Source organism: Prionailurus bengalensis, chromosome A1 (assembly GCF_016509475.1).
Source record: "Prionailurus bengalensis isolate Pbe53 chromosome A1, Fcat_Pben_1.1_paternal_pri, whole genome shotgun sequence".
NCBI classification, from domain to species: Eukaryota; Metazoa; Chordata; class Mammalia; order Carnivora; family Felidae; genus Prionailurus; species Prionailurus bengalensis.
In genome coordinates this window covers 206,940,070-206,966,786 of record NC_057343.1, presented here as the reverse complement: position 1 = coordinate 206,966,786, position 26,717 = coordinate 206,940,070, and positions in this window count along the sequence as shown.

Sequence of the window (26,717 nt, the reverse complement as noted above, 5' to 3'; positions counted from 1 at the left end):
TGAGTCCTAGCCCCGCGTTGGGCTCTGTGCTGACAGCTCAGAGCCTGGAGCCTGCTTCAGATTCTGTGTTTCCTTCTCTCTCTGCCCCTCCCCCACTCACAGTCTCTCTGTCTCTGTCTCTCTGTCTCTCTCTCAAAAATAAATAAACATTAAAAAAATTCATTTTCAAATAACATAAAGTTGAACTATACTTAGCTATAATTCAGCTTCCTTACCTTACCAGTTTCAAAACTGGCAAAATGAAACACATCTCCTGGGGATGTTGGGACGATAACATGCTATGGTGGCAGGGAGGCTCTTTATCAAACAATACCTCTGGTTTGTATGTTTCACTTGTTGATACTTCTCTGTGATGGAAAACTGTCCTCAGTATGGTACTAATAGCCCCTTGGATAGGTAAAACATATTACAGTTTCCTGAAAGCTCTTACAAACATATTCTTGATTAATCTACTCAATAATGCTTTCCAGTGGATACTAGCATTCTCATTTTATATATTAAAAAAGTGTCAGAGAAGTTTAATAAGTAGCTCAAGGTCATGATTGTTAAGTGAGAGTTGAGACTTCTGCCCAGAACTTTTGACTGACCTTCAAAGTCAGCTGTTCTTTCTCCACAACGTGGGATGAAGGATAGTACCAACAGAGCGAGCATTTCCTAACACCTCATAAACCTACATTTACCTAGAACCATATTGTCAGGTCTCAGGTTGCGCTCTTCTAAATCTGGGATATTTGGGATATCATTTAAATCCTCATATTCTCAACTTTGATATTATTCAGGAAAAACTATGAAAAATAATATTATCTTATTAACTGGGCAGCCCTACATAAAATCTTATGGAAGATTTCAGAATCCTGGCGTTCTTAAAACCAGAAGTGATTTGATAATCAGCCCGTCCAATTCCCTCATTTTGCAAATGCAGAAAATGAGACTAAATGATGTCAAATGCTTTGCCTAAGGACCTTGTCCATTAAGGGCAGAGTAGGCTTAACATCAAATCTGTGAGTTTTCAGTCTTTTCTTCAATCTATTTTCCTACAGCACCTCTCTCAACCTGTATGCTGGTGGTTTATGAGAGGAAAGAGGATTCGATGATCCAGGAAGTTTATAAAAAGACAGTTACAAATTGTCAAATTACCAAAGCATTAGTATCAAAATCATCAGGTTGGACTGTGTTCCTCTGTACCGGGGAGGAATTACCCCTAATCACATCTGTGTTCTGCATGCTAGGAGTGGGGCTGGAACATGAAAGAGATTTCATCACAAGAACCCCTTTCCACATTTGAATTTTTGACTTCCAAGAGGGCTGCCATCCTCTAGTACTGGGGGGGCGGGGGGGGGCAGGACCCACATCACATTTAGAGAATGTGGTGCCTTTGGGTAAAAAAAAAAAAAAGGTATCCCTTCCTTAAGACTCTTTCCTGCCACCTTCTGGAAAACTGTCAAAATAAATATAAAGTCTATGTGCACGATGGGAAAGGCACTCCCTAGCCTAGATATGCATAATGCCCAGTTTGCACAACCACACACAGTGTCCCCGTGTCCAGGACAGTACTTCTTCCTTAAAGATCAATGATTCTTCTTAGGCTCATCCTATTCAGGAGCTCTTAGCCCTCCTAGTAATCCTAACCTACTCCGTCTAAGAGGTAAATGCTTTTTTCATTATGAGGGTGATCTGTGACCTCTCTTCTGGCTCAATCTTACCCACAAGGCCATTGCATCAACGTTTCATCAAAAACATACAGAACTGCATGAAAAGGCTACCATTGTTATCAGACAATTCCGGATAGTAAAGAAGCCAAGAGAGTCCAAGCGAGTTAAGTATCGGGTTAAGTTAGGCTTAGTCTTGAGTTTTTCTCCTCTTTGTAAATTCTCACTGCCTAGGGGATTCCATTTGGTTCCATGGCTTTATTTTTCTTAAGGTATATTTGTTTATTTTGAGGGGGGGGGAAGGACGTGCAGAGAGACAGGGAGACAGAGAATCCCAAGCAGGCTCTGGGTTGCCAGCACGGAGCCCAATACAGCCCAACACCCACAAACCGGGAGATCATGACCTGAGCCAAAACCAAGAGTCAGACTCTTAACCAACTGAGCCACCCAGGTGCTCCTGGTTCCATGGCTTTAAATATGCACACACAGGCCACCTCCACACTTGTGGGTTCTGGACCAAACACTCCACTAAAGCTAGTGTCCTATATATAAGTACCAATTCAAAGTTTCCATATGCACGCACAAAAAGCAACTTAAATTTCTTATGTCCGAAACTAAATGCTCTATTTCCCTCCTGCAAACCTCTTCCTCATACAATCTTTCATTTCTCAGTAAATAAAATTCCAACCTTCTAGTATTTAAGCCAAACAACTAAAGGTCATCTCTGACCCCTCTATTGATTTCCTGCCACATATGCAATTCCTCAGCAAATCCTATCTACTCTGTTTCAAAATATATCTAGAATGTGACCACTTCATGATACTTTTGCCCCTAACACCCCCAGGAGCTAGCCTGTCTCCTCCAGGTTATTACAAGGACTCTCCGTCGGTCTTTCTCCATCCACCTTGCTCTCCCCAGTTTATTCTTCACACAGCAGCAAGAGCAATGTTCTTAAAAATGCAAGTCAGATCATGTCACCCCTCTGCTCACCACGTAAACTAGCTCTGCATTTAATCAGAATAGATTCCAAGCCTTTCCCATGGCCTACAAAGGGCTCACCTCTCCGGGCTCCAACACCTCTTTGACATTGTCTTTATCACTCTCCCTTCACTTGAGTTTACTCCATTCATACTGGCCTCCTTGCTGATCCTTGGGGACATCAAAAATGCCCCCTGATCAGGGGTTCTGTATTTAAAGTTCTTTCTGCCAGAATTTCTTTTCTTCTATACAAACACTTGTCTTGCTCCCTTATTTTGACAGGATTTGGCTCAAGTGCACCTTTTCAGGGAAGCCTTCGCTGAACATTTACATAAAAAGGCACCACACCTTCATCTCAGCTCTCCTTCCAACCTCTTACCACGATTTATCTTCCTTCATAGTATTTACAACCACTAGACAATTCTTGCCTATCTGCTTATTGTCTGTTTTCATCCTCCACATTGGCACTATCCAATATTTAAGCCGCTCGCCACATGGCTACATAAATTTATATATAAATTAATTAAAATTAAATAAAATTTAAAAACCAGTCCCTTGGTCATACTACCCCTAGTTTTACTGCTGAATAGCCACAGCAAGCCTTGAGACAGCTTCAACCTTCTCAAACTTTATTTATTTTTTTTAAGTTTATTTTTATTTATTTTGAGAGGAAGAAAGCACACTCACAAGTAGGGGAGGGGTGGAGGGAGAAGAAGTTTCCCCATTATCAGTGCAGAGCCCAATATGGGGCTCAATCTCATGAATTGTGAGATCATGACCTGAGCTGAGACAAAGAGTTGGATGCTCCACTGACTGAGCCACCCAGGTGCCCCTGAGCTACCCAGGCGCCCTAAGCTTCCCAAATTTTGTATATAGAGTCTCCATGACAGAGGAAAAATAAGAAGTGACAAAAAAGAAACAATGAAAGAATATTTTTATATTCAATTCCAACTAAATGTGCAAGTCCAAAATGTTCAATGAACTCCACGTACAAGAAACATAAAGAAAACTACACTAAGGCATATCTTAATCAAATTGCTTAAAAACAGTGATAAAAAAGAAACCTTAAAAAGCAGACAGAGGAAAACAAATACATATTATACACATAGGAATAAAAATGAGAATTACTCCAGATTTTCCATAAGAAAAGCCAGAAAAGGGGTGTCTCGATGACTCAGTTGGTTAAGTGTCCAATTTCAGCTTAGGTCATGATCTCATGGTTTGTGGGTTTGAGCCCCACATCAGACTCTGTGCTGAACGCTTGCTAGGAGCCTGGAGCCTGCTTCAGATTCTGTGTCTCCTGTGTCTGCCCCTCCTCTGCTTGCACTCTGTCTCATTCTGTCCCTCAAAAATAAATAAATGTAAAACAAAAAACAAAAAACAAAACAAAACAAACAACAGAAAGCAGTAGAGCAACATCCTAAAGCACAGAAAGAAACAAAACAAAAGCTATCAACCTTGAGCTCAAAAACAAAGGTGAAGGGGCGCCTGGGTGGCTCAGTCAGTTAAGCATCCTACTCTTGATAGTGGCTCAGGTGGTGATCTCAAGGTCCTAAGATTGAGCCCTGAGTTGAGCTCCATGCTTAGCTCAGGCTCCCTCTATCTCTGCCCCTCCCCAGTTCTCTCTCTCTCATTCCCGTTCAAAATAAATAAATTTAAAAAACAAATAAAGGCAAAAAGAAGACTTTTTCAGATCCAAAAGCTGAAAGAATTTATCGCCAAAAGGTGTGTATTACAAGAAATGTTAAAGGAAGTCATTCAAAAAGAAAAAAGATGGTTCCAGATGTAAATCTGATCTATGAAATGAATGAAGAACACTGGAAATGGTAACTCCATTGAAAAAGAGAAAAAGATGTTTTTCTTATTATTTAAATCTCTTTGAAAAATAATTTTCCATTTAAAGCATAAATAATAACAATGTGTTGTGGAGCTTATGACATATATGTAAGTGAAATGCCTGCTAACAATAGGAAAACACCTAGAAGTAGGGAATGGAAGTATTCTGTTGTAATATCCTCATACTAAATGTAAAATATCACATAAAGGTAAACTGTGATAGGTTGAAGATCTATACTACAAACTGAAACAAAACTAAAATACCCAATACAAAGAGTTACAGTTATTGTACCAACAAAGAAGATAAAGTAGAATCATTACAATTTCTCAGTTAATCAAGGAGAAAGCATAGAGAAAAAAATAAAGATGAGATAATAGAAAAGAAATAACAAGATAGTATATTTAAATCCAACCATATCAATAATCACATTAAATGTAAATGAAACTAATTTCCTTCAAGAAAACAAATGCGGAGATTCCTTTTTGCAGGGTTTCTTTGGCTATTCAGGGTCTTTTGTGGTTCCATACAAATTTTATGATTGTTCTAGCTTTGCAAAAAATGCTTGGTATTTTGACATGTGTGGATTGCTTTGAGTAGCATAGACATTTTAACAATGTTTTTCTTCCAATCCATGAGCATGGAATGTTTTTATATTTCTTTGTGTCCTCTTCAATTTCTTTCTTAAGTTTTCTATAATTTTCAGAGTACAGATCTTTTACCTCTTTAGTCAGGTTTATTCCTAGGTATCTGATTGTTTTTGGTGCGATTGCAAATGGGATCGATATTTTTATTTCTTTTTCTGCTGCTTTGTAATTGCACTATTAGGTATTTACCCAAAGGATACAAAAAAACAGATTTGAAGGTGTACACGCACCCCAATGTTTATAGCAGCATTATCAACGATAGCCAAACTATGGAGAGAGCCCAAATGTCCATCGACTGATGAATGGATAAAGAAGATGTGGTATATATAAACAGTGGAATATTACTTAGCCATCAAAAAGAATGAAATTTTGCCATTTGCAATGATGTAGATGGAACTAGAATTCACTTATTATGTTAAGTGAAATGAGTTAGTCAGAGAAAGATAAATACCATATGATTTCAGTCATATATGGAAATTAAGAAACAAAACAGGTGAGGGATAACTGGGTGGCTCAATCAGTTAAGCATCTGACTTTGGTTCAGGTCATAATCTTACGGTTCATGGGTTTGAGCCCCACATCAGGCTCTGCGCAGACAGCCCAGAGCCTGAGGCTGGCTTTGGATTGTGTGTGTGTGTCTCTCTCTCTCTGCCCCTCCCCAGCTTGTATTCTTACTCTCTCTCTCTCTCTCTCTCCCCCCCCCAAAATAAACTTAAAAAAATAAATAATGGGGCGCCTGGGTGGCGCAGTCGGTTAAGCGTCCGACTTCAGCCAGGTCACGATCTCGCGGTCCGTGAGTTCGAGCCCCGCGTCGGGCTCTGTGCTGATGGCTCAGAGCCTGGAGCCTGTTTCTGATTCTGTGTCTCCCTCTCTCTCTGCCCCTCCCCCGTTCATGCTCTGTCTCTCTCTGTCCCAAAAATAAATAAACGTTGAAAAAAAAAATTAAAAAAAAAAAAATAAATAATAAAAAAATAAAATATACTGAAAAAAATAAATAAAACAGGTAAATATATGGGAAGGGAGGAAAAGAAGAGAGAGGGAAGCAAACCACAAGAGACTCTTAATGATATAGAACAAACTGACAGTTGATGGAGGGAGGCCAGTGGGGATGGGCTAGATGGGTGATGGGTATTAAGGAGGCCACTGTTATGGTGAGCACTGGGTATTGTATGTAAGTAATGAATCACTGAAGTCTACTCCTGAAACCAATATTGCACTGTATGTTGGCTAACTAAAATTTAAATTTAAAAAATTCTTAACAGGGGCACCTGGTTGGCTCAGTTGGACTTCAGCTCAGGTCGTGATCTTGCAGTTGGTGAGTTCAAGCCCTGCGTCAGGCTCTGTGCTGACAGCTTGGAGCCTGGAGCCTGCTTCAGATTTTGTGTCTCCCTCTTTCTTTCTGTTCCCCCACTGCTTGCTCTCTCTCTCTCTCTCTCTCTCAAAAATAAAGATTAAAAAAAATTTTTTTAATAAAAAAATTTTTCTTAACAAAATGTTATCAACAAAAATCCAATAACATATCAAAAAGATAATATCATGATCAAGTGAAATTTACCCTAGGGATGCAAGTTTGTTTTAACAAATGGAAAATGGGTATAATTTAAAATATTATTAATATATTTTTAAAAATCAAACATATCATTCTAAGAGATGCAGAAAAGTACTTGACAAAAATCTAACATCAATTACTGATAAAAATTCCCAGCATACTAGCAATAAAAGCAAACTTCCTCAACCTGATAAAAGACATTTACAAAGAAATCTACATCCAATATTGTGCTTAATTGTGAAAGACCAAATGCTTTCTCTCTGTAATATTAGGAACAAATTGAGGATGTTTACTGTCACCACTTCTATTCGACAACTTCTATTCCTTTAACCTAGCCAATAAAAATAAAGGCAATAAAAATAAATAGCTACTCAGACTATAAAAGAAGTAATACTGTTCTTATTTACAGACAACATGATCACCTGTGTAGAAAAGCTTATGAAATCTCAACAAATCTACTAGAGTTCATCAGCGAGTTTGGGGAGGTTCGCAATACACAAAAGCCAACATTATTTCTATGCATTAGCATCAAACAACTTAAAATTGAAAATAAAAAACAATATGGCTTAGTCGGTTAAGTGTTTGACTCCAGCTCAGGTCATGATCTCACAGTCTGTGAGTTCAAGCCCCGCATTGGGCTTGGTGCTAACAGCTCAGAGCTAGGAGCCTGCTTCGGATTCTGTGTCTGCCTCTCTCTCTAAGCTTCCCCCGCTCAAGCTCTGTCTCCCTCTTTGTCTCTCAAAAATAAATAAGCATTAAAAAATTTAAAGAAAAGAAAATAAAAACAATATGATTTATAATAGCATCAAAAATCAAAAGACTTAGGGATACATTTGACAAAAGATGTGCAAGTCCTTCAAACTAGAAACTATGAAATATTGTTAAGAGAAATGTCTTTACAACTTAAAAGATAGAGATATAGCATATTCGTGGATCATAAGACAATATTGTTAAAATGTCAGTTCTCCTTAAGGTGATCTGTAAATACCATGCAAATACAGTTGAAATTTTAAAAGGCCTTTTGTAGAAATTGACAAGCTGATTCTAAAACTTGAATGGAAATGCAAAGAATCTATGAAAGCCAAAACTTAAAAAAAAGAAAGAAAAGAAAAGAAAAGAAAAAGTAAAAGAAAGGAAATTTTAAGGACTTATACAGTCTGATTCCAAGACTTATTATAAAACCACAGCAATAAAGACAATGTGGTATTGGTATCAAAATGGACAGACACATAAGTGGAAGAGAATAGAGTGTCCAGAAATAGGCCCTTACGTTTATGGTCAATTGATTTTTTTTTAATGTGCAACGATAACTGGAGAAAAAATATTCTTTTTGACAAATGGTAGTGGCACAAGTGGGTATAGAGAGGCAAGCAAAGAAAAAAGAACTTGAATCCATATTCATAGCACATACAAAAAATAACTCAAAAAAGATCATAGACCTAAATGTAAAATCTGAACCTGTAAAACTTCTAGAAAATAGGAGGAAATCATTGTAATTTTGAGCTATACAAAAACAGCTTAGATACAACACCAAAAGTATGAGTTTGATAAATCAAACTTCACCAAAATTAAGAGTGAAGTTTGCTCACTAAAAGGCATGTCACATATTGGAGAAAATGTATCCAAGGACCTTATATACAGAATATATAAAGAGTTTCTTATTACAATAATAAGAAAACACATGCATGACTTAATTTTTAAAAGGGAGCAAAAGTTTTAAATAGGCATGTTTCCAAAGAATATATTTAAATGACAAATAAATTCATGAAAAGTTGTTCAAACTCATTATTTATTAGGAAAGTGCAACTTTAAGCCCCAATGAGATACTGCTACCTATCTATTAAAATATCTAAAATTCAACAAGACTGATAATATCAAGATTTGTTGAGGATGTGTAGCAATTGGAATTCTCACATACTGTCAATGGGGAGTGTAAAATGGTACTTACTATTTCGGAAAAACTTTGGAAGTTTCTTGAAAGCTAAATATACTCCCATATGATGCAATGATTCCACTTCTAGGTATGTAGTGGTAGTGAAATAAAATGATATGTTTATACAAAGACTTGCTCACAAATGTTCATAGCCACTTCATTATGATCGTCAAAAACTGGAGACAAATGTCCATCGACAGGTGAATGGATAAACTGTGATATATCAGTGGACTATCGTTAAGCAACAAAAGGGAAATGAACTATTGATACAAGTGAATGATTGATACAATATGGATGGATCTCAAAAATATCCTGAGTTAGGGGCACGCGAGTGGCTTAGTCAGTTAAGCATCCGACTTTGACTCAGGTCATGATCTCATGGTTCATGACTTTGAGCCCCACGCAGGGCTGTGCGCTGACAGCTCAGAACCTTCATCCTGCCTCAGATTCTATGTCTGCCTCTCTCTTGCCCCTCCCCTGCTTATGCTCTCTCTTTCTCGCTCTCAGAAATAAATAACCATTTAAAAATATACATCCTGAATTAAAGAAGCCAGACAAAACTGAGTACATCCTACACAATTCCTTTATATTAAATTCTAGAAAATATAAAAGTAATCAATGCTAACAAAAAGTAGATTCATGGTTGTCTAGGGATGTCAAAGGGCTAGGGGTGGGCGGAAGTAATTACAAAGGGGTGATAGACATGTTTATTATCTTGACTTTGATTATCGATTCATGCGTGTGAAAACTTATCAACTTGCACAATTTAAATATATGAATATTACTGTATACAAACTGTACCTCAAAAAGCTATTACAAAATAAATACAGAGACCATACGCAGTATGCAACTATGCCATTGATAGTTTTATCAGACAGTTTTAAGGCAGAGCAATAGAACTATATATAATCACTTCAGGTCACTTCCAATTTCTTGTCTAGATGATCTGTTCCCTTAAGTATTTTGGTGGACAAAAGTGGGTGATTTTCAGGGCTGATGAGATTAGCTGACGAATGTTGTTGAAAGAAGCTTATATATTATTTAAAGTAGGAAATAGCTGAGTCTATGAATAAATGGCAGGATGAAAACCTTCAGTGTACTCATTCCAGATCCTATACCTTATCCTCCATCCTGCAAGAGTCAGCCACTGGGCAATGGAATGACCATGGGGTTTTCAATCAGGTCTAGACTAAAATCCCAGTCTGCTACCTACCATCTCTGTGACTTTAGTCAAGTTACCTAAACTCAAATTGTTTACATCCATAAAATGAGGATAATAATAAGGTTTACCTGGTAGGATTTTGATAATTAAATAAGATACCAGACATAAAGACTTAGCTCAGTGCTTAACACTCAACGTGTCATTTCCTTCCTCCTTCCCCACCCACTCCAGCAAGATCCATTTCCTTCCTGTTCTCCAGAGAAGCCACACTCATCTCTGTCTCGTTTGTTTATGGCCTGATCATAGCTATTCAAACAGGCACATTGTATCTGATTTTAACAGAATACAGTGTACAGATGACCAAATGTATACTTCCGCTAAATTAGGGATGGCCATTCATGTGACAAATTGGTGCTCACTTTACCAAGAAATTGGTTACAAGTTTCCTCAAGATATCCCAAATCCTCAGAGTACTTAAAATGCCACTTGATTAACAAACTTTTATTTATATGGGAAATTAAATCTAATCAATATCTAATTTTCCAGGAATCTCTTCATTTCTTAATCAGAATAATATTTTTATTTTTTTTGAAATTTTTTTTTCAACGTTTATTTATTTTTTGGGGGGACAGAGAGAGACAGAGCTAACGGGGGAGGGGCAGAGAGAGAGGGAGACACAGAACCAGAAACAGGATCCAGGCTCCGAGCCATCAGCCCAGAGCCTGACGCGGGGCTCCAACTCACGGACCGCAAGATCATGACCTGGCTGAAGTCGGACGCTTAACCGACTGCGCCACCCAGGCACCCCAGAATAATATTTTTAAAAAGCAAAATTTGCCCTATGATATGTTGGAGCAACTAATAATTTGATATTTATAGTGCCCTGAAGATAAACTCCACCATGGGACTCATTTACACTTTGAATGCAGAAAATCTGATCCAATAGGAAAAAATAGTTTTCTCTCTCACTGACTTAAAATAGGAGAGAAAGGGGCGCCTGGGTGGCTCAGTCAGTTGAATGTCTGACTCTTGATTTCAGCTCAGATCATGATCCCAGGGTTATGGGATCAAGCCCCATGTCAGGCTCAGTGCTGAGGGTGGAGCCTGCTTGAGATTCTCTCTCTCTCTCTCTCTCTCTCTCTCTCTCTCTCTGTGCCCTTCTCCCCAGCTTGCACCCTCTCTCTCAAATAAATAAATAAATAAATATTTTTTTAAAAAAATAAGAGAGAAAGATATAGAGACAGGGGCACAGAAGACAGAGACAAACCTCTTAGGTTGGAGAAAAAAGTCCTACGAATTCCATTTAAATCTTAACTATTATCAAATATATTTTATTCTGTAGAATTTTAATAACAGAGAGGTAAACATGATAAAATTTTTTTTCTTTAAAATTTTGCTTAAATACAATCTTTGTTGCAATGAAAGTTCTGGTTTAAAGTTCACTTTGTGCAGCAATGTTTAGATACATATTTTACATCTTAAAAATTCATTCAACATAGTGATAAGATAGTGGCAAGATTTTCTGACACTTTGCATTTAGTTTGTTTTGTTTCATTTTTTAAAATTCTAAAATGGAAAAAATAAAGTACATAAAAGCAATGAAGCTGAAAATGGATTCAGATATTATACAATCACTGATAACTCCTTAAATTCGAGCAGCAAAAGCTAAAACTTTTCTCACAGAATATAGGCTGAGGACTCCTGCATCATAATTTTCTTGGTTCTTATTTAAAATGCTCATTTCTAGACTTACTTCAGATTTCTTGAAGGTAGGTTCTGAGAACCCAGATAGTTACCAAACACCCAATGTGATTCTTCGCACTGGAAATTCTGAGAACTCTTGTTGGACTTCAAATTGGAATGAAGGCCAGGATGTAAGCAGGAAGGAGAAAGAAAAGAATTAAGAGAAAATTTCCTGTCACTAGACAAAAGAAAAATTAGATGAAGTCACATGAAGGACCCTTTTCCACAACTCAGGAGATGCTATACTGAGCCGATTTTAAAGGAGCTGTCGAGTTGGCTTTGAAAAAATGTTCCAGCCTGCTGGAACACTATTGCCATTGGATTACTGTCTCTGCCCAGTTGGGTTTATGGTGTTTACTACTGTCCTACAGAAGCAGGATGTCTGAAAGAGCTGCCTCAGTTTCTGGGAAGGATGAGCAGCCTCACAGGGTAAGCCCAGGGTACTTCTGTGTTCACTGCACCCTGAATGGGATGGAGAGGACCAGAGGTGGTACAGTGCTACTAGGAACCAATGGAAAGCCATGCAAGGATTACTCTGGATAGAGAAGTGCTAGTAAAGACCTTAGCCAATGGGATAGCCAGATTCTTGGGCCCTAAACTGGCCCTTTTCAGCTAAGTCTAGACCACTTCTTACTCATTCTTGGTTTGGGAACACTAAAAACATTTTCCATATAAATTAATAGTAATTGCTTCTTTGGTTTACAACATTTTGGCTTACAAAAGATGCCATAGGAATGTTCTAGTTTTGGATAGTGGGGGAAACTTTCTCTCTATTATTTACCTATAATATATAAAGAGTTTATTTATTTTAAGAAATTGACTCATGTAATTACAAAAACCAACAGGTCCCCAGATCTGCAGGGTAAGTCAGCAAGTTGGAGACCCAGAAGAATCAATGGTATAGTTCCAGCCTGAAGACTGGCTCAGGAAGAGCTAATGTTTCAGTTAAGTCTGAATGCAGGAAAAGCCAATGTCCTAGTTCAAAGGCTATCTGGCAGGAAGAATTTCTTTTACTCAGTGAAGAGTCACCCTTTTTGTCCTATGCAGTCCTTCAGCTGATTGGATGAGGTTCACCCACATTAGAAAAGGTAATCTGCTTTACTCAATCTACCACTTTAAATGTTAATCTCATCCAGAAACACCCTCAGAGACACACCCAGAATGTTTCCCCAAATGTCTGGTCACCCCATTCCCCAATTTGGCCATAAAGTTAACCGTCACAGTTTCCACCAGCTTAGGAATTAAAGTGCATTAGTAAAGATCACAACAACCTCACTCTTTAACAGTATGAAATCCTATATCAGGAGGATCTCTGTTCACTGGAATTGTAAGAAAAATAGTTGCCTGACACACCACTGATCCAGAGGTCATAGCCAGGGTGACATTCTTTTAGGAGAATGGATTATTGGTTAAATGGTAAAAGCTTTCCAACTATCATTTAAATGGGAAGATGGGCCAATTTCCTTCCTAGAGGTATGTGGAATTGAGAGGTTTTCCTATTAGAATATCTTTCTAACACCAGAGAACTGAGCAGCCTCCAAGGGTAAAGAATGGAGTGATAGGCCCATCTGTCCATGTAATTCTTACATTCCATGGCTCCTAATTGATTATATTAAACTGGGAGTGTACCTCAGTTCAGGGTTATGGTAGTCCCATAGATGGTTTTGTAGGTGAAAGTCCTCCGGACTTTCCCGTAATGGTCCTCTAGAGGGAATATTGATCTTCATGGGAACACTGTTTGCATCCTGATACATGCTGAATTTATGGCTTTTATTTTTATCAGTATCCCTGGATCCCAAGCCAATCAACCTTCACTATGCAAACAAGACAAATACACTTAAGTTCTTTGACCATTAGCTTTTCCATATCAATCTTGGAGAAAACCCATCTGGCCTTTATGCAAACTTTCAAAAAAATAGGATCTACTTTCAATGACTAAAAAGTATACACAGATGGATCTCAAGTTCCAGGGAAAATGAACAGAGGGAGCCACTCAAGTGCTCCTTGGACCTAGAAAGGTCTGGGTCACTTGGATGGCTTTGCCTGCATGTATATCAAGGATGCCAGTACACTGGGGAGAAAGAGGAATCCCAGGCAGTGATGGCAGTGAAATTGTTTAAAGCCAGCTCTGAGAGCTAAGCTTAAGCTCAAGGAATACTGGAAGGCCTGGATTCTATTGCAGTTGCATAATAAAATGGCAAATTGATTTATTTAAACATTACCTCACCGGTAATAAATACTCTAATATTAAAAACATTATCCTGAAGAATAGCAATAAATTCCCTTCAGAGGGACATGTTGTGGCCTCTTTGTATCCTCAGTAACCATGCCTTTGCTGCTTAATGTAATAACACACACCCAGCCCCCATACACTTCTCCAGCCCCCATACACTTCCCCAGCCCCCATACACTTAAACTACTTTTGGAGGATCTGAGGAGCTTATCTTCAGAACACTCAGTCGATAAGATTCCACTTTGAGAATCATCAGCATCCAAAAGAGCAGCTCACCCCTATTGATTCAAGTTTTAGATATTTATAGAACAAGACAAAGATTCATTGCTTAAGTAGAGAGCTGTTTTTGGTTAGTTTTTTACCTTTTCCTTTTTACTCATTTAAATGACAAGTAGCCATCCTTTGACAATATACAATTTTGTTCTAATATAACTTAAAAAATAAAGAATTAAGAAGCCATGATGTTTCTCAAGGATATGGAGAAAAGGGAAACTTGTGGACTATTGGTGGGAATGTAAATTGGTACAGCCACTATGGAAAACAAGTTTTCCATATTTTCCTCAAAATATTAAAAATAGAACTACCATATGATCCAGTAATCTCACTTCTGGGAATATATCCAAAGGAAATGAAAACAGTATCTTGAAGAGATATTTGCACCCTATCCAAAGGAAATAAAATCAGTGTCTTGAAGAGGTATCTTCACTCCCATGCTCAGTGCAGCCTTATTCACAATAACCAAGGTATGGAAACAACTGAAGTGTCTGTTCTTAGATGAGTGGATAAAGAAAATAGATTAATATCTATCTATCTATCTATCTATCTATCTGTATGTATATATATATTATCATTTATATACATATTATATGATAATATACATATTTATGTGATAATATACATATTTATATGATATTATATGATAATATACATATATATGAAATATTTTTGTTTGTAAAAAGAAGGAAATCCTGCCATTTGTAACAACATGGATGAACCTAGAGGATATTATACTAAGTAAAATACATTAGAGAAAGATAAATATGTAAATAAGTATAAATATGTAAATAAGTATGATCTTACTCATACGTAGAACAAAAAGAGTAGACCCCATCAAAATGGAAAGCAGAATAGTGGTTGCCAGGGACAGGGTTTGTGGGAAAAGGGAGAATTTTGGTCAAAGAGTACAAACTTTCAGCTATAAGAGAAGTAAATTCTAGGGATTTAATGTATAGCATGGTGACTATAGTTGATAATACTGTATTGGATACTTGGAATTTGCTAAGAGAGTTCATCTTAAATGTTCTCACCACATACACACAAATGGTAACTATGTGAGAGGATGGATGCGTTAATTTACCTGATTGTGGTAATCATTGCACAATGTATATGTATATCAAATCATTGCATTATACACCTTAAATACATATAATTTTGTTGATTATATCTCAATAAAGCTAGAGAAAAGGAAACCAAGATGTTTTTAATACTGTTTTGTTATTGGGCATCAGACAAGAAAAAGGAAAACACAGAAGTCTGCAGAATAATGCAGAGAGCTGCGTGTGCAGTGAAGATGTGTAGTAGGAGTGTGGGTGTGGAAAGAGGGAGCACAGCAAATGAATTGGCTAGAATACGTCTATGGTGTGGTAGAGGAAGGCAGGGACAGAGCAAAGGTTATAGGGAGGAGAAGGAAGAATTATCTGGAAAAATGAAGTAAAACAACAACAACCAAGAACTCTAGGAAACACACACGCAGTGGTTGCCAAGTAGGGGAAAAAACAAGATTCAGAATAATAAATTAAAGTGATAGTTACTCCTGGAACACCTCTGTTAATAAACATTTACTCAAACACTTAAGTCAAGATATCTAGTATTTGATCAAATCCATCCAAATATGAAACTGACTCTAGTTTTTTGTCAGAAACAAATGTAATTTAGAAAAAAAAAATCTGTCTTTCAGGGATAGTACTCTCCTAGCAATGTTGATCCCCTAAAATTAAAAAAAAAAAAAATCATCAATAAAACCCAAATTGAAAATGTCATTGGCAATGAAGTCAGTTCAAAAAACATGGGTTGAAAACCACTTAATATTTCTGTTTTAAGAAGGGCTCCTGGGTGGCTTAGTTAGTTAAGCACCAACTTGGGGTCACGATCTCGCAGTTCACAAGTTCGAGTCTGGCTTCAGGCTCTGTGCTGACAGCTCAGAGCCTGAAGCCTGATTTGGGTCCTATGTCTCTTCTCTCTCTGCCCCTCCCCTGCTCGCACTCTCTCTCAAAAATAAACATTAAAAGAATTTTTTTAATAAAAATATTTCTGTTTTAAGAATGTATGCTATACTTAGACATGTTTGGAAAACAAAACCTAAACATGGCTGAGATTTTACATCTCATGTAAACATGAAACAGAAACATATTTCCTCAGCTAGAAGGATTTTTATGTAAATTAAATGTAAACCCCAGGAAGGAGATGAGATGCTCTGAGACATAGCAAAGGCATCCTGAGATCCTCTAGCAATAAAAGACCATCTCCATAATTATTTCCCAAGCCCTAATTCTTCTAGAAATTTACACACTTCACTGGGTACGTAATATTTATTTAGTTTAGGTTAACTGTTTTAATGAAGGATTTAACATTTTTTTGGTTGAGACTTCTCATGTTCTACTCATCAATGTAACTCTAATGCAGTATATTATCTGGTGGCCACATACCTAAATCATAGGTTCTGTATTTTGGAGAAATGAGTACATTCATTCCACAAACTGAAGTCATTAAAACAAGTAATAGTAAAGCAGGCAAATATCCTAAAAATAAATGTTTGCATAACTGGTCTCGTTGTAATGAAGATTTTCTTCTCTGTTCTTTTTTAAAGTTTTATTTTTATTTATTTTGAGAGCGTGCAAGAGGGGCAGAGAGAAAAGGAGAGTGACAGAATCCCAAGCAGGCCCCATGCGGTCAGCTCAGACCTCGATGCAGGGCTCAACCTCATGAACCGTGAGATCATGACCTGAGCCCAACTCAAGAGTCGGACACTTAACTGACTGAGCCACCCAGGAGCCCCAATTTTCTTTTTTCTTTTAATTTGTTTTCAGCTTTATGGTTATATAACTAGCAAATACAATGGTAAGATATCTAAAGTGTACAATTTGATGATTTGATATGCACATACATTTGAAAAATTCCCCCTATGGAGTTAATTAACACATCTACCCCCTCACATGTTGACCTTTGTGTGTGTGTGTGTGTGTGTGTGCGTGTGTGTGTGTGTATGTGCGTGTGAGAGAGAAAATATTAACTTCTACTTTCTCTTAGCTAATTTTAATTATACAATACAATGTTATTAACTATAGTCACCATGTTATGCATTAGATCCTCAGACCTTATTCATCTTATAACTGAAAGTTTGTACCCTTTTTGCCAACCCCCAAGCTCCTAGCAGCCACTTCTCTCCTCTCTGTTTCTATGAGTTCAACTGTTTGTTTCTATTCCACATGTAAGTGATACTGTGCAGTATTTGTCTTTCTCAGTCTGGCTTAGGTCACTTAGCGTGATGCCCTCCAAGTTGTAAGTTTGTGATCCCCTAATCGTAAAAGCATTTTTTTTGTGCTAATGGTTGGATCTCATAACCTTTCAGAAGTTGAGGTTTAACCAAGGATTGAATAAGCAATGCTTTTTACCACTCTGTCCTGATTCATATTGATCCACCAAAAATATAGAGATATTTGTCAACCTGTCTTATAAAACCCATTTCAGTATTATCTTCAAGGCCTCCGGCATCAGCTGAGGTCTATAGCCTGCTGGTTCAAAAGCCATCTAGTTCCTAAATTCCCCTGATTAGAATCATTCCTCTGATACGAAGTATTGGCCACTAAAAGAAAGACACATGGTTCCAATTATTAGACTAAAGACCATTAATATAAGGCACAGATCGGTTTATCACACAAATACAATAGGAAGAGTTGTTAGACTTAAGCCAAACACCAGACTTTGGATTCTTGCTCTACCATGCCCTGTGTGACTGGAAGAAAGCCATTTAACTTCATCAGACTTCTGATTCTTCTTCTGTGAAATACTTATAACTACCATCAGAATGCTATACGGATTAAATGAGATGGTATGTTTTAAAGCTTTTATAACAGATTTTCTGATGCCTTTTAGGGACCAAATTAGTTGTTTTAAGAACAGAGTATTGAGCATTCAGATTTCATGAAGTGTGTGGCAGGTTCTCCTATTTGCTTAACCAATAGTTATTTTCTCCTTTTTTTTTTTAATTGATCCAATTAAGGAGTGACAATAGACCCAGATTAAAATAATCTTATCAGCCATGAGCTACCTTGCTCTGGATGTGAGAAAATAAACCCAGACTCGACCAAGCTAATGCAGTGGAGTTTTCTATTACCTGCAATCAAATGTAGTCCTGACTGAAGGAGAAACAGGAAGCCAAAGGAAGCATCTGGAGTATAAGTTGTTGACTAGAGCATATAGGGTGATTAAGATAGGGTGCAAAAGGGCTAGGAAAAATGTAAAAGGGAAAAGGGAAAAGTTTATTACAAAAAAAGAAAAATCTTGATTGGGTCCACACTTGTCCCAGACCCAGCCCAACCCTTAGAAGGCCTGATGGCCACTGATCACAATTGGGATTGAAGACAGGCTTGCATAGCAAGGACACTCGGAGCTGCCTTGCCCTGTAGGATAGATTCCTTATTTCTCTACATCAAAGTGTTCTGTGTTGCCATGTTTCTATTTTATTAGGTGCTAACTCATTTAATAACTCTTAAATTAATTTTGAACCATGTATTATATTTATGTTTCAAAAGAGCTTTTTTATTGCCAAGCAAGCAGAGGATAATAAAAATGACTGGATTAATTTCAATTCAAGAGCAATGGATCCCTTTTCTTTTTTTTTTTTTTTTTTTTTTCTTTTAATGCTAAATCGACCCATGCCTGGGTCATAGAACATGAATGGGCTTGGTTTCCATTTTTAAAGAAATTCAATTGATTTTAACTAAATTTCATATATATAAATGTCCTTGAGGAGATGGCCAATGCTTAATAGAAACCAAAGCCACAGATTGTTGATTACCATCTTACCATCTCATCTAGGTATATTGGCAGTAAGTTTCTGTCCCATACTACCTAGAGATACTATTCCCTAAACTCTATGAGCACCCACTGAAGAAACATCAGTTTAGGCTGCTACTGTTTAAATCATATTTTACGACAAAGGGTCGAAACATGAAACCAAGGTAATGCAAGTGAGGCACTCAGCTCAGGCAAAAAATTTAAGGGTGTCAATAAAACTCAGCACTTAGGATAATTTTAAATAATTTCTTGGGGGCGCCTGGGTGGCTCAGTCAGTTAAGTGTCTTACTCTTGATTTTGGCTCAGGACATGATCCTACAGTTCATAAGATCAAGCCCCACGTCAGGCTTTGTGCTGTCAGCACAGAGCCCGCTTGGGATTCTCACTCTCCCTCTCTCTCTGCCCCTCTCTCTCTCAAAAAGAAATAATATTTGAAAAGTTCATTAAAGATAATATAAATACATAAATAAATATTTGTATGCAATGCTTTTTAGAAAAGCACTCCCCCAAAATTCCCCCAAATGCATGACAAATAAAATCTAAAACTTTACATAAAAACAAAGTCTGAGTCTGCACTTGCATGATTCACCTTACTTGCTTCATTTTAACCCCAGCCCCAATGTCATGTTACATTGGAAAGTCTTCTTTGGATCAGATCTGATCCTGCCCTGATCCTGTGGAACTGGGCAGTTGCAAAATAGAAGCACAGAGAGAGATGACAACAGCCACTGGGGTAAGACCTTGGGAGGACAACGACTGCTCATGGAGGCTCTGAGGCCCTTCCTGGATCTTGTTAATGAGCTTCCCCAGACAACCAGTGTCTTCCACTCCCATGGCCACATCTCTAGAGCCATGATGATGGCCACTTGGCCCCTGTGTGTTCAAGTATAGCCTGGGAGATTTTCACAATACTGTGCACTCCCTTTGGATGGGGGCATTTGCTCCACTGGAATTGATGTGTCCACATGGATTCTGGCTGGGACTGAATGACACCAAGTGTTCTCTGAGCCAGACTTTGGTCACATCCCATCATGCCTTGTGCTCAAGCCCTCCTGGTTCTGACAGAGTATGGTGAAAAAAACTATCAAGTCAGTAAACAAAAATAAGTTGATATGTTTCTATTTTTCTCTATTTGAAAAAAGTTAAAGTTAACACTAAGTTTTTCCTTTCTATAACCAAGAGTAACCAAGTAATATGACCTTCTGTTAATAGATTCTCCATTCCTCCCTTAGGCGTGGCTAGAACCACCCAGGCTGTATTGGTCTTCATTGTGAAGCCCTCATTAGTGCAAATGGCACAGTAAGTAAAAATGGATCTCCACACCCAGGCCTCATTTTAAATATCATTGCCATATGTGCTCATGAGTCATGCATTATGTTTTTAGGCAATTCTGCCAGTAACAATACTTGATTCAGGAAGGTGTCTGACCTGAGGCATTAACTAGAGAAAATAATTTATTCCTTCAATTCTGTCCCAGCAGAGTACTACATTTTGAAAATGGAAACAACTCATGTGGATCACACAGAGCAGCATGCATTGCTACAGAAGCAAATGTTTCCAAAAATCTCTCAGACCACATTGGAGATGGTCTTCATTATCTCCTGATAATGGTTCTGAATGACACTATTTGATTGACACTAATGCCATTTGATATAGGCAAAACTCATCCTCCTAGCCCAGGAGAGCCAAAAATATTTGTGAAGTTCCTTTTTTTGGAAGTGAGACGCCATGATTTTACATCAATTCAAGTTGAAATGGACCCTTAATTTGTTGTTTTCCTCCTGTGTCTTTTTATATGAGGTTTCTTGGTGTCAATTATTGAACCATATGCCATATTTATAAGGACTTTGAGCACTTGTTTCGTAGCAGGAAGGGTTTCAGTGTTGGTTTCCTTAATTTTTTTATGACACAGTGTCTATTTACTCTTCTCATATTTCAATCATCTTCTTGCCTCTGAAAAATTAGACCAAACAGAGATGGATAGGTTCACCTAAACTAGCCCATTCCTCCCTTTTTTCCTTATTCTGCACCAGTCTTGTCTCCTACTAAAGTACTTCAAAGAGAGGCTGGCTCTGTGTATACTGTGGACATCAGATGGACAGTGACTCTGTGTATACTGTAATGGTCATTTATTAGCATTGGAGGAGAAGAAATCAGGTTTTGAGGCTCACTGAGGGATAGGCACTTTGCTTTTTCATCGAGCACTCCTAGGAACCTGACTGCCCTCAGTGATAGTGTTCCAAGGGCTAGAGGTAGCAAGATCAATCTTGAGTGTGTCTTTGTGGATGAGGGTAAAATCTTTCCTGAAGGAAATTTTGTTGTCTGAGGTCAAGGATACGAAGGAAAGAAGAGTCTTTTGTTTTGCATGGGACCTTGTTCTAATATTTGTTTTTGCCCCAGGTATGCAAGCCACTCAGAAACCTGCCTCATTTTCCATCCCTCCTTCTCCCTCTGTGCCATTTTACTCTTCGTTTCTTCATCTCTCCCCATCTTTATTTCTTCTCTTTATTCTCTCAGTCAATATGGATGGTAGGAGAAAAGGCCAGGACTCTCAGGATCCAAGTGAGATGAGGTGCTGAGGATAAAGCTGGGGTGGGGTTGAAGCAATGCTACAGTTTTCAGCCACTGAATCAGGTTCTGGGATTTGTTGTATGGTGCACTTGTTCTCTGTAACATTTTCAGCAGGAAGCTTGAATACAGAACTTGAACAAACCTCCTGCTTCAGAAAGCAGATCTGGCATCATGATTGTCTGAAACTCTCAGCTCCCTGAGTATGCTAACTGAAGATACACAGGCAGTCATTCAAGGTTTAGCTAAGGTAAACGCCTGCGTTCCACCGCAGTCAGCCTGGCAGAGGCTGATCTCCTCAGCTGGCATGAAACTATCCTCACAGGCGGTGTCTGCTCTCACCATGACCCAACTCTGCGATCAAATATTCCCCTGAAGCCAGCTTCTCATTCTATTCTCTCATTCAACCCTAGGATCCCCACTGATATCAAAGGGTATTCCCACAGGGCACGGTGAAAAAGGCCAGGCTGGCCCCTCTAATTGAGCTAGCAGGACCGCAGGAGTGTGGAAGTTAAGATTCCTTTGAAATGTGTTTGGAACATGAGAGAGAGCAGGGGAGGCAGGAGTTCCAGCAACACAGTCATTTGTGCCTTACCTTTGCCAGTTTCATTCCAGAATTTCGGCTCCAGAGAAGAGATATATAAATAAATTTATTTATTTCATCAGAGTTTGAATAAGGAAGGGCAAACATCTTTTTAATTTGGCATATCATAGAGTTGTAGGCGTTTCCTGGTTTTCTCTCCCCCTTTAATGAAAGCAGCTTATCAATCTAGTCATTTCACATGATTGTCTTGATTAGACAGATCCTGATGCTAATCAGGTCAAAGACTTCATGCCGGAAGGACCAGTTAGTTTCACCTCATTTCAAGGCTTCATTACTCATGAATCCCAAACAGCTTGGAAATGTCTGCCATTGTCACATGAGGGACAAGAAGATGAATAGTTGCACACTTATCTCTCATGGGATCCATACTATCACCTTCACATCTGAGGGACAACGTTGATTTGCTGTTGTTAATGTTGTTGTCATACTGCAGCATTACATGATGCTCTACAATGGCCAAGAGAGCCAGCAGCCAGAAGTAGAAAGTATGGCAGACCCAGAAGGCCTCAGTCCATTTTTTCTTCTGCCAATACCTTATTGTGTAACTTTGGATAAGTCACTTTCCCTCAATTTCTTCATCTGTAAAATAAGGATGATACAACTAATTCCTATACTACCTTCCACACAGGACCATTTTGAAGTTCACAATGGATCAAACATTTGAAAGTGCTTTAAACACTAATGTCTTTTAAAAATTGCTCAGTAGTTATTTCTGTTCACCATTCTGAGCTACAATCCCTCCATCAATCATTGGTAAAAGCCAGCTGGGCACATTCTGAGGTACTACACGATAATTTCACTTCACTACTAGGACAATGCCGTCACTGACTTGGAGTGAGGAGAATGTGGTCTCTCTTATTACTGAGAATCACATGGAGACTAGATTCCAAGAGCCTACTCCCTCCCAAAGCAGGTGAAGCAGATAAAGAAAAAGAAATGGGCTCTCATCAGTGGTGTCAGAGCTAGGAAAAGAACTGATATAAAGAGAAGCATTATTACCAGTAAAGTCTTGGACCTAAGATGAAGGAGTACCCACTGAATTTGTGGCACAGAGAAAAGAAAGAAATACTGACCTGGGACAGACAGGAGTTGAGTAGGATGTTTGTGAGTGGAAAAACTTTTTTCCATCAGCAAACCTTTGTCACAGTACTCCAGAGGCTTTCTTGACTTCTTAGAGGAGCTCAAGCTGTCATCAATAACTTTCATTCTTGCATCACTACAGATACATATCACACTGGACAGGCAGAAGGATTCATGAAAGAGGTGTGAAATGACTGAGACCCTGGGATTCTGAAAAGCTTGTGCTAAAGCGATGATAGGTGAGACAGTGCCTATGGCCCACCAGCACCTCATAGCCTCCACCATGAGCTGTGAATAGAGCAAATTCAAAACAATGTGTTCAACAGACAACATGGGTCATTCCCAGGAGTGAATTTGGGGAAGCAGAGGTAAATGAGGAACACTGAGAACTTCTGACTTTAGCTTAGAATATTTTTATGTTGTAGGTTTTTGGTCCATAGTGCTAATTCAGTGTGTCTGGAGGGGATACTCAATTTGCCATGCTTCATTAAGTATCTACTTACAACCTTACAAATAATAATTTTCAAATCTTTTACTAAGATATTTGAAAAACAAAACAATTAATCCACTTCTCTCTGGGTAATTTCAAAGCACTTATCTCCATAGTATCCAAGAAGCCAGACAAATACAAATCTAATAACAAGGGAGGAGAAAATATCCTTGGTGTCTCCTACAGAGAAACCAGGTGAATCTGAAACAATGCATGCAGTATTCGAGTACCCTTCTGTTTCCCAAATACAATACTAATATGGTAAGCCAAACACTAGGATATTAAGGTTCTCTATCCCTGGTTTTGGTTGTTTAAATACAATTCTTCTACTGAAAACATTTGCTAACTGAGTTATTTGAATCTGTTGTTAATTAGACTGTCTGAAGTTTACACAGATTGTGGAGTATTTATCTTCCCCACAGCTTACCAAATGGAGGTAACCAGTCAGGTGCAAACATTTTGTATATAGGATAGAGACCTTTTCGTTGTTTTCTTTTTCTTTTTTTTTTTTTTTTTTTTGCCTTCCTGTCCCCAACACCAACTCCAGCCATTAATATTAAATTTTATTGAGGCAGTTTTACCTTATGAGTATTTCAGTATGTCTATGACATCAAGATTGTATTAGCTGTACTCTTCAACTCTTAACCAGGTAACACACCTCACTTATTTGACATTATCACAATGTCAAATGGTGTTTCACATAAATGAATTTCCCAGCTAGCCATAACTTATCCATTAGAGCCTTTGAATATGTTTTGTTTAAGCTATTTTATTTGAAAATACTTCTAACATATATTGAATGCTTATCTGCCTCATAAACAGAGGTTGCCTGTCATGATTTTGTCTCTTTATTTTGCTTGACAATTCAGGGTCAACACCGTGAACATCCTTTTATCCTGCAGGGTTGTACCACGGAAATGCTTTCCATTATGAGCGGAGAGGGCCACGTTTCTGTACAAAATGGCTCTGGGATACTGTGATGTTTGTTTATTTGAAATTCTTGAAACTGCCTTTTCTCATTTCTCTGTATCCTCCATCACAATATGACCATCATCATGACTTCTTGCTCATTCTAATGAGTTTTCCCTTCTGATATATTGTTTCTAATATATTATGAACTGGGAAACCATACTCCTAAGCTTGTTAAAATTTTGCACGCAGCAAGAGCATACAGAGAACAAAGTGAAGATCAGAGGGACTATATAAATAAACTATATAAATTTAATATATGGGTATTGAGAAATCCATTCTGTTGCTTATAGGCCTTCAAAAGTATTACTTTCTGGCTATTTAATATCAGATAGAATAAGTGACCAATGAGAAAGGGAATGTTGCAGCATTTAGATGTGTGAGATGGCTTTGGGTCATGTTTGTTCATGGCATATTTTTTGTAAAAACATAGTTCACCAACCAACCTGTAATTGTGAGGTTGAGGCAGATGTTGTAAGGGACTTCTGTATTAGAAAAGGTCTCTTAAAGTATGCTAAGTATGCTAAGCATATGCTAAGTATGCTAAGTCTCTAAGTATGCTAAGTCTTTTTTTTTTTTAATTTTTATTTATTTTGAGAGACACAGAGAGAGAGAGTTAGTACCTGTGCACACGCACATGTGTGAGCTGGGGAGGGGCAGAGAGAGAGAGGGAGAGAATCCCAAGCAGGCTCCATGCTGTCAGTGTAGGGCCTGACATGGGGCTCAATCTCACAAACTGTAAGATCATGACCTGAGCTGCAATCAGGAGTCAGATGCTTAACCAACTGAGCCACCCAGGTGCCCCTAAGTCTTGGTTTTTATCATTTGACCATTGACAATATTAACTTGGCCATATTTAGCTCCTAGAAGATCATTCCTGATTAGGGAAGGATTACAGTTCAACAAATGTCCAAAGAAGAAAGTGGCTTTGACCATGCCAAGCTTTCTCGTCTCCATGATCTAGATGGAATGACCACGAATGGCCACATGATCTGCGGAGACAGTATGGGGAGAGGAACTGGAACCCTGAGTGTCTGAGCAGGATTGTCACCAGCAGTCACCTTGAAAAGATGGAAATTTGTCCTGAAATAGGTCAGAAGCAGCTAATTTCAAAGCCGCTAAAGTGCGGGTTTCTGAACTATTAGATAAATATCTCTAAAAACATTATCTTGCCTTTTCTCTTAAACATCTGATACCACAGGAAGCTGGAAATGGAGGAAACTGAGTATAGTCAAAGGACTCTCACAGAGAAACCCAACAGAAAAGGAAAAATGTCCTTGGCTTAGCTCCCCACCTTCTCTTACTAAATAATTAAGGGGCTCAGACCCCAAAGAAGACATTGTTTTACCTCCAGAACTTGGAAAGGATCCTAGTGAAAATGTTTGCAGTTTAGTCCATTGTATTTGTATTTTTAAGCAGGAACTAAAAACTTTAATAAAAATAATTTTTAAAAATGTTCTTCTCAGTCTGTGATAAGTTGACAGGTTGCAAAAGTTTGAAGGGATATCTGAACCACACCCCAGCTCTCCTTTAGCTATTTTGTGGCCATCAATTCCACAAAAGTCCATTTTGTCATCTGACCATGAGCTTCCATCCTCTCATATTTCTATAAATCAGAAAGAAATTAAATCTGTAAAGAAGTCCAGGACAGGCCACAGCCCAAGGCATATTTTTAAAACATGGCCTCAGAGACCACAACACATTTCTTTTGATTATAAATAGTTCTTACTTCAGGCCTAAAAAGAGATGTAGTCTTTAAACTATGTCACTGCTCTAGCAAGAAAGGGCTCTCTCATTGGGGGGAGGAGCAGGGGGCAGGGTAGATAACCATTCATCCATTTAGTCTATCAACAAACATTTATTGAGTATCTAATGCCTACTAAGACTGTGCCACGATTTAGGACCATAATGGGAAGCAAAATAAATCCAAACTAGGGACTTAAAGAGCTTGCATTCCAGTGAGGCAGACAAGCATTAACAAAATATTATACAAATTAATAATTTAAATATCACTGTGAAAAGGGCCCTGAAGGAGAAGTTCAGGTAATTCTATAACTGGGACCATATCAAAGGCTGGGAGCCAATACAGGCATCCTGAGGATGAGACATTTAAGTGGAGTCCTGAGGCTAAGTGGCTGTTGACAGTAACCATGTGCAGAGGGGGAGAATATGCCAGCCACAGGGAAGGACAAATATGGAGCC